The sequence below is a fragment of the Microtus oregoni genome, unplaced genomic scaffold (assembly GCF_018167655.1).
Source record: "Microtus oregoni isolate MIOR12 unplaced genomic scaffold, Mior012 000002F_ref0000024, whole genome shotgun sequence".
NCBI lineage: Eukaryota > Metazoa > Chordata > Mammalia > Rodentia > Cricetidae > Microtus > Microtus oregoni.
In genome coordinates, this window is record NW_024543061.1 from 88742719 (window position 1) to 88749689 (window position 6971).

The window sequence follows — 6971 nt, forward strand, 5'->3', positions numbered from 1 at the left end:
CAGTCTCATGGCTTTCAGCTTCCATCTAACTTCCATCATCCCAGGGTAACTTGGTTTCTGTACTGTCCACAGTATTGATGTTGGGAATCTGGGCTAACCATCTGCTCTTTTTGGCACTAGATTTCTTACTACATACTGTAAATTGGCAACTGTTCTATAAATACATCTCTTATTTATTTATTTATTTATTTATTTTGATTTTTCGAGACAGGGTTTCTCTGTGCAATCCTGGCTGTCCTGGAACTCGCTCTGTAGACCAGGCTGGCTTCAAACTCACAGAGATCCACCTGCCTCTGCCTCCTGAGTGCTGGGATTAAAGGCATGTGCCACCATTGCCCGGTTTTTTTAAAAATGATTTTATTTATTTTATGTGCATTAGTCTTTTTCCTGTGTGTATATCTTTGTGAGGGTGTCAGATCCCCTGGGGCTGAAGTTACCGACAGTTGTGAGCCTCTGTGTCATGCTATAGATGGAGTCTAGAGTCTCATGTGTGCAAGACAAGCATTCTTCCAACTGAGCCACATTCCCAGTCCCTCAATGTGTTTGGATCTTTTTCTGATCATGCTGGCCAGCAAAAACACTGTCAGGTAATAAACGTGGCTGATTTGAAGAAAAACAAACACACACACACACAAAACGGAGTCAATGATCTTCCTCACAAGTTCTAATCTGAATAACAAGCAGACACTCAAATGTGCTTAGCATAGAAAACAGGTTTGTTGACTTGAAAATGGAATAATGCCCGTAGGCCAGCTGAGTGTGGTCCAGGAGTCTGTCTCTCTGTTGACAATGACAGCAGAGACGATTTCATCACCATTGTACTTTGTGTGGCTCGGGATCTGCCATGACCACTTCCATCTGTGGCAGGACCAGACAGCAAAGGTGCCAAGGAGATCTCACTACAAATTGGGGAAATACCTCACCTCCCGAGAGTCAGGGGCAGGTTCAGACACATCTGTTCTTTGTGTTAGAGCAGCTGGTTTCAGTGAGGCTGAAAAACCAACAAAACAGGGAGAGCGCTCACCTAAAGGGAACAAGGCTCAGGGTTTGATCATCTGTACCCAAACAAAAAGTATCAGAAAAATAATATAAAAAAAACCAATAAAACAAAAGTCATAAAGTATGATGGCACATGCCTTGTAGGCCAGTATTCACAGGCAAAGCCAGAAATCTGAGGCCCACCAGGCTACATACTAAATTTGAGGCTAGCCTAGGCTACACAGCAAGACCCTGTCTCAGAAAACAAAACACAACACAACCTGCAATACAAATACAAAAGTTCCTTAGTGACATTCAGCCTTTTCCCAGTACACAAAAACAAAACAAAAAAGTGTCACCTTGTCAACTAGATAGCAGAATCTGTTAAAGGCTGGTGGTTTCACTCAGCAGTCAATACAAAAAATAATAAGATTGTTACGCTCCCTTTAAAATATCCAAGAATTTTCATACCTCGCAATGTCGTACCTGTGGTTTAATTTTGTTTCTGAAGAATCTTGGGAAATTAGCTTCCCAGCCAACCCAGAGAACAGAAGGTATATGGTGGTCAGGTCAGGTCAGCGTATGTGACAACACTGGAATTCAGGAGAATTCTCTCCTTCTAACCCATTCCCTTTTGTAAAAATTCAGCCGCGAATGATTAGCACAGTTTACACTACTTCACAACCTCAGTATCAGATATCCCAGGAATGCCAGGACGACCCAGGACACCTGGGTGCAGAAGCACAGTAGGACTTCTTTTGTGTCCTTGTAGAGCTTGGGGAACCACTGTATTCCAGCCCAGCAGAACCCCGCGACAGACCGGCCAGGTCAGGTCAGGACTCCGATGCCCTAGGGGCCCTTAGTGTGTGGCAGGGGTGGGGGTGGGGGCCCTGCTATGCAAGTTCCAGAAAGTGAAAGCGGCAAGAAAACACCCAGGTTCCATGTTCCAGTTTCGCTTTTGCAGGAACCACACGGTCACGGAGCTGAGCGCTCCTGCCCCACCCAGGAAGGCGCCCTCCCTACCTCCATTCAGAAAGTCGGAGCGACCAAGGGGCTAAGCGAGCTCCTGTTCGCTTAAGTGGGTCCGTGTGTCCCAGGCACTATTCTCCCTTTCACTACAGTGTCGCAGTCTGGAGATTTGGGTATGGACTGGACACTGGTCGCTTATGGGAAAGGCCACGGCTAGAAACGTAAGATGCAGACGTTTGGCGCTAGAACTCAGGACAGGGGATCTGGTGTGGAGGCAAGCAGGGCTTCACTGGATTATCTATTACTGGGTAATTAGCTTACCAAACACACCAGGTTTAAGACACCAGGCTTGCTTGGTTGGGCACTGCCTGGCTGATCTTCCCCGAAGCAGCAGCCTTGCTGGGGGCTGGGATGCTCCTTAGAAGAGAAAGCACCCCGTCCGGGTCCACTCACAGCTGCCGCGATTCCTTTTCCTGAATGCTGCAGGCTCCACTGCTCACGGGTAAAGGCTGTAGAGCAAGGGAGAGCTGCAAGAGAAAAGCTACAGTTTCCTGATCCTGCGTTGGTATACTGTTATTCAGAATTGCATCCAGAAACACAGGCTTAACAGGCATAATTCAGTGCGGCTGAGTGGAGAGGTACCCACAGGTAGAGATGGAGCGGGCAGGTATGTAGATCTGAGACGTGCAGCGTCTTTTTTACAGAAGCACATGGAAGAACTGGCTTTTTTCTTTTTCAGCCTCTTCAGGGTCTCAGCGTAATTCTAGAGCTAAAGTGTTATTACACATCAGCAAAATTCAGATAATACATGCCAACACATCGTTGACCAAGAACAGGCTTTTAAAATATTAACCTGGGGTGGGCATGGTGACGCAAGCCTGGAATCCTGGCAGTACTAGACAGACTGAGACAGAGGCAGGTGGATCTCTGTGAGTTTGAAGCCATCCTGGTCTACAAAGAGAGTTCTGGGACAGTTAGGGCTGTTGCATAGAGAAACTCTGTCTCAAAAACAAAAACAAAACAAATCAAAAGATTATGCTGCTTTGGAGAGAATAGATTGGAGGGAGTAAAATAAAAGAGAAAGCCAGCTGGTTGTGCTGGCACTTGCCTTTAATCCCAGCACAAAACAACACCCCCACTCCTCCAAAAACAAACAAGCAAAGACAAAACAGAGAGAAAGAGAGAGAGCACCGTTAAGTCCAGATGGCAGCGTCTGCAGAAATCTGCGAGGAGACTGAGTTCCTTTGTTCAAGTTTGAACTCAGGACCCCTGATTGACATTTGTCTAGGGGTGTCCTGGTGAAAGGGGATGGGTGTGTGCTGGGTTTTGGAATGTTAGGTATTTTCTCTTGGGTGGTGCCTGGGTGGTCTTTCTTGGAACCAGGTATTGCCTTAGGGTGAACTGAAACTCAGGCCTCTGTTGAGCATGTTGTGGCTGGGTCCTACAAGTGCCAACTGTAATAGTAAACCAAGCTGGTGACGAGAAAGGCAGAAAGGACTGGGGATCAAACTCAGGGCTGCACGTATGCTCAGCAGGCATTCCTACCAACTCCCAACCCTGTTCCGAGACTGTGTCTGACTCCTCTGAGTCCTAAACGCTGGGGTTATGGGTACAGCACCATGCCCAGATGAAAGAACGAAAGGTTTGGGTAACTAGAAAAAGTCATTCTCTGAAACGAAGCCCAGAAGATGAGCGTGGTCAAAAGGAGTCCATGTTGAGGGGCAGATGAATAGGAGAGATCTGGAGAGTTCCTCAGAGGAATGGGGAGCGAAGGAGACCAGAGCATCAGAAGTATCAAGATGCCAATTGTGGGGATAAAAATACAAGGGAGGCAAGGTATGGTGGCACGCACCTTTAATCCCAGCGTTTAAGAGGTACCGGAGACAAGCAGATTTCTGAGTTCAAGACCAGCCTGGGCTACATAGAGGGACCCTGTCTTTAAAAGCAAAGCAAAGAAAAATACAACATAGACATTAAATAATGAATACATTTCTTTCTTTCTTTTTTCTTTTTTTGGTTTTTTGAGACAGGGTTTCTCTGTGGCTTTGGAGCATGCCCTGGAACTAGCTCTTATAGACCAGGCTGGCCTCGAACTCACAGAGCAGCCTGCCTCTGCCTCCCGAATGTTGGGATTAAAGGTGTGCGCCACCTCTGCCTGGCTTAAATTTCTTTCTAAAAAAGAATTCATCTTTAAAAACAGAATAAAGTCCTAAATCTGTCAGAGGCAACTCAGGAACCATGGTGATGCCAGAAGGGAACAGGATGGGTGTGTGGGACAGCACTATGCTCTCACGAAACCTAAAAGACAGGAGAATCGAAGCCCACAAAGAAAGTAGAGAGAGAAGAGAAGGAACAGTTTAGAATCATAAAGTATTACTAAATACTTCAGAATGCAAAAGCATCATTTCTAATCCTCATTAAAACAATAAGCCAGGAATCAGGTGTGGTGGCACATGTCTTAAACCCCAGCATCCAGGAGGCAACAGCAGGAATATCTATCTCTGTGATTTCAAGCCCAGCATTGTCTACATAACAAGTTCAGGCCTGTCAGCAGTACATGGACCCTCTCTCAAGAAAACCCAGAACTAAGTCAGGAGCTGGAGAAACGGCTCAGCAGCCAAGAGCATTTGTTCCTTTGCAGAAGGTCTCTGTTCACTTCCCCCACAAGGTAGCTCACAATTGACCACAACTTCCCGTCCAGGGCATCCGGTGGTGCCTTCTTCTCAGCTCTTCAGGCACCAGACATGCGCATGATATACATACACACTTGCACAGGATGAATGAAAATGAGGACATGGCCACTCCAAGATATGGTTAAGGAGGTTTTTATCTTAGATGTGAGGGCATGAGCATCCAGAGGCATTTTTAAAAATCTAGATTGAACAGAGCCAGCAGAACAGACCCAGACCATGAGAGGAGAGAGTGGGGGAGAGCAAGAGAGGAAAAGAAGAGAGGGGACTAGGAGAAAGAGAAGAACCAAGAGAGCGTCATGAAGCCGGGCGGTGGTGGCGCACACCTTTAATCCCAGCACTCGGGAGGCAGAGGCAGGCGGATCTCTGTGAGTTCGAGACCAGCCTGGTCTACAAGAGCTAGTTCCAGGATAGGCTCCAAAACCACAGAGAAACCCTGTCTCAAAAAACCAAAAAAAAAAAAAAAAAAAAGAGAGTGTCATGGTCAACGTAAAACAGTGCCATTCCCCGAGTGGCTGCAGCAGGCAGCGGGCCACGAGGAGCTGCAGTGGTAAAATGCTATGGTTTCTGAGTGGCCCACGGACAACAAGGGCCAGCGGGTCCCAGGCTGGGAGCTGCTCCGCAGGTGGGACACAGAGACACAGAGAAACTGGGTATTTAAGTAGATATGGAGGGGAAAGGGGAGGGGGGGGTAGAGAGAGAGAGAGAGAGAGAGAGAGAGAGAGAGAGAGAGAGAGAGAGAGAGAGAATTGGTGTGGGAGAGGAGAGGAGCCATGGCAGCAGCGACCCCTTCTGGAAAGAAACAGAAAGGAGGAGCTGGAGAGATGGCTCAGAGGTTAAGAGCATTGCCTGTTCTTCCAAAGGTCCTGAGTTCAATTCCCAGCAACCACATGGTGGCTCACAACCATCTGTAATGAGGTCTGGTGCCCTCTTCTGGCCTTCAGGCATACACACAGACAGAATATTGTATACATAATAAATAAATATAAAAAAAATCCAAAAAAAAAAAAAAGAGAAGCAGAAAGGAAGGAACTCAGACTAGAAGCAGAAGGAAGATCTGCTTGCCTCAGCAGATGGGGGAGGGAGTGGGTGGGGCTTGTTTCTTAAAGGAACAGGACAGACCAATACAGAAAGCACAAGGTCAAAATGGCTGGGTTATGTAGGAGACAGAAGCTGGGGGAAGACAAGTAAACAAGTAAAGCTTAGGGACTGGAGAGGTTTTGTCCCGGCCCGCGGGACACAAACAGAACCAAATTCACCCTGGATAGAAGAGGAAAGGTAGGGGCAGGGTGACAACTGCTTAGAGGACCCAGGACTCTGTAACACATACTTGCTATGCTGGGGGAGCCTGGCAGCCATCGTTCACTTTGATATGCTTTTTTCTTTTTTCTGGTTTTTCGAGATAAGACAGGGTTTCTCTGTGTAACAGTCCTGGCTATCCTGGAACTCATTCTGCTGACCAGGCTGGCCTGAAACTCACTGAGATCTGCCTGCCTCTACCTCCCAAGTGCTGAGATTATAGGTGTGGGCCACCACTTGAAATGTTAATAGGCACCTCTGTTAGACATTTGTCCAGGTTTCTTTGGGACCAAACACAAGCAAAACACTCATATACATAGAATAAATAAATCTGAAAAATAAGATTGAAAATGAAAACCAAACCAGACCTGAAGCAAGCGCGCGCGCACACACACACACACATCTTGCTCAAAGATGTAAGATGGGGGCTAGAGAGATGGCTCAGCAGTTAAGAACACTAACTGTTCTTCCAGAGGTCCTGAGTTCAATTCCCAGCAACCACATGGTGGCTTGCAACCATTTATAATGAGATCTGGTGCCCTCTTCTGGTCTGCAGGTAGAACAGGGTACACATAATAAAGAAATCTTCAGAAAACAAAACAAAGCAAGGAGAACTATATTGGAGACTAAAGGATCTGTGACATTTGTAAGTCAGTCATCCTCCACACAGGGTTTGTAAGTGAAGGGCAGGGAATGTCACGCCCACGTCTGAGGGCTCCTCTAGCGAGGGAACTCCCAGTCCATTCCCACTCTGTGCTCGAGCGCATGGCTTCTTCCACTGCTTCTATGCTCTTAAGTTTTTTTAAACCTTTGGATTATACTATAACCACATCGTTTATTCCTTCCCTTGCTTGCATCCGAGCCTTCCATATATCCTTCCTTGCTCTTGTCAAATTCATGGTTTCTTTCTTCTTTAATTTGGATTATACTCATATATGTATAGACATGTGTTTCTAAACACAACATTCATAAATACATAAATACAGTCTTTATGTTCACACACACACACACACACACACACACACACACACACAC

At 46.5% G+C, this 6971-nt stretch overlaps 1 non-coding gene across 1 annotated transcript; it reads right to left on the minus strand.

Annotated features, from left to right (window-relative positions):
- Positions 1–2693: 2693 nt before the first annotated feature.
- Positions 2694–2775, minus strand: LOC121443918. The gene has a single exon (XR_005973728.1). It is a non-coding gene; the product is annotated as a small nucleolar RNA SNORD45 (small nucleolar RNA).
- Between the last annotated feature and the right edge of the window lie 4196 nt (positions 2776–6971).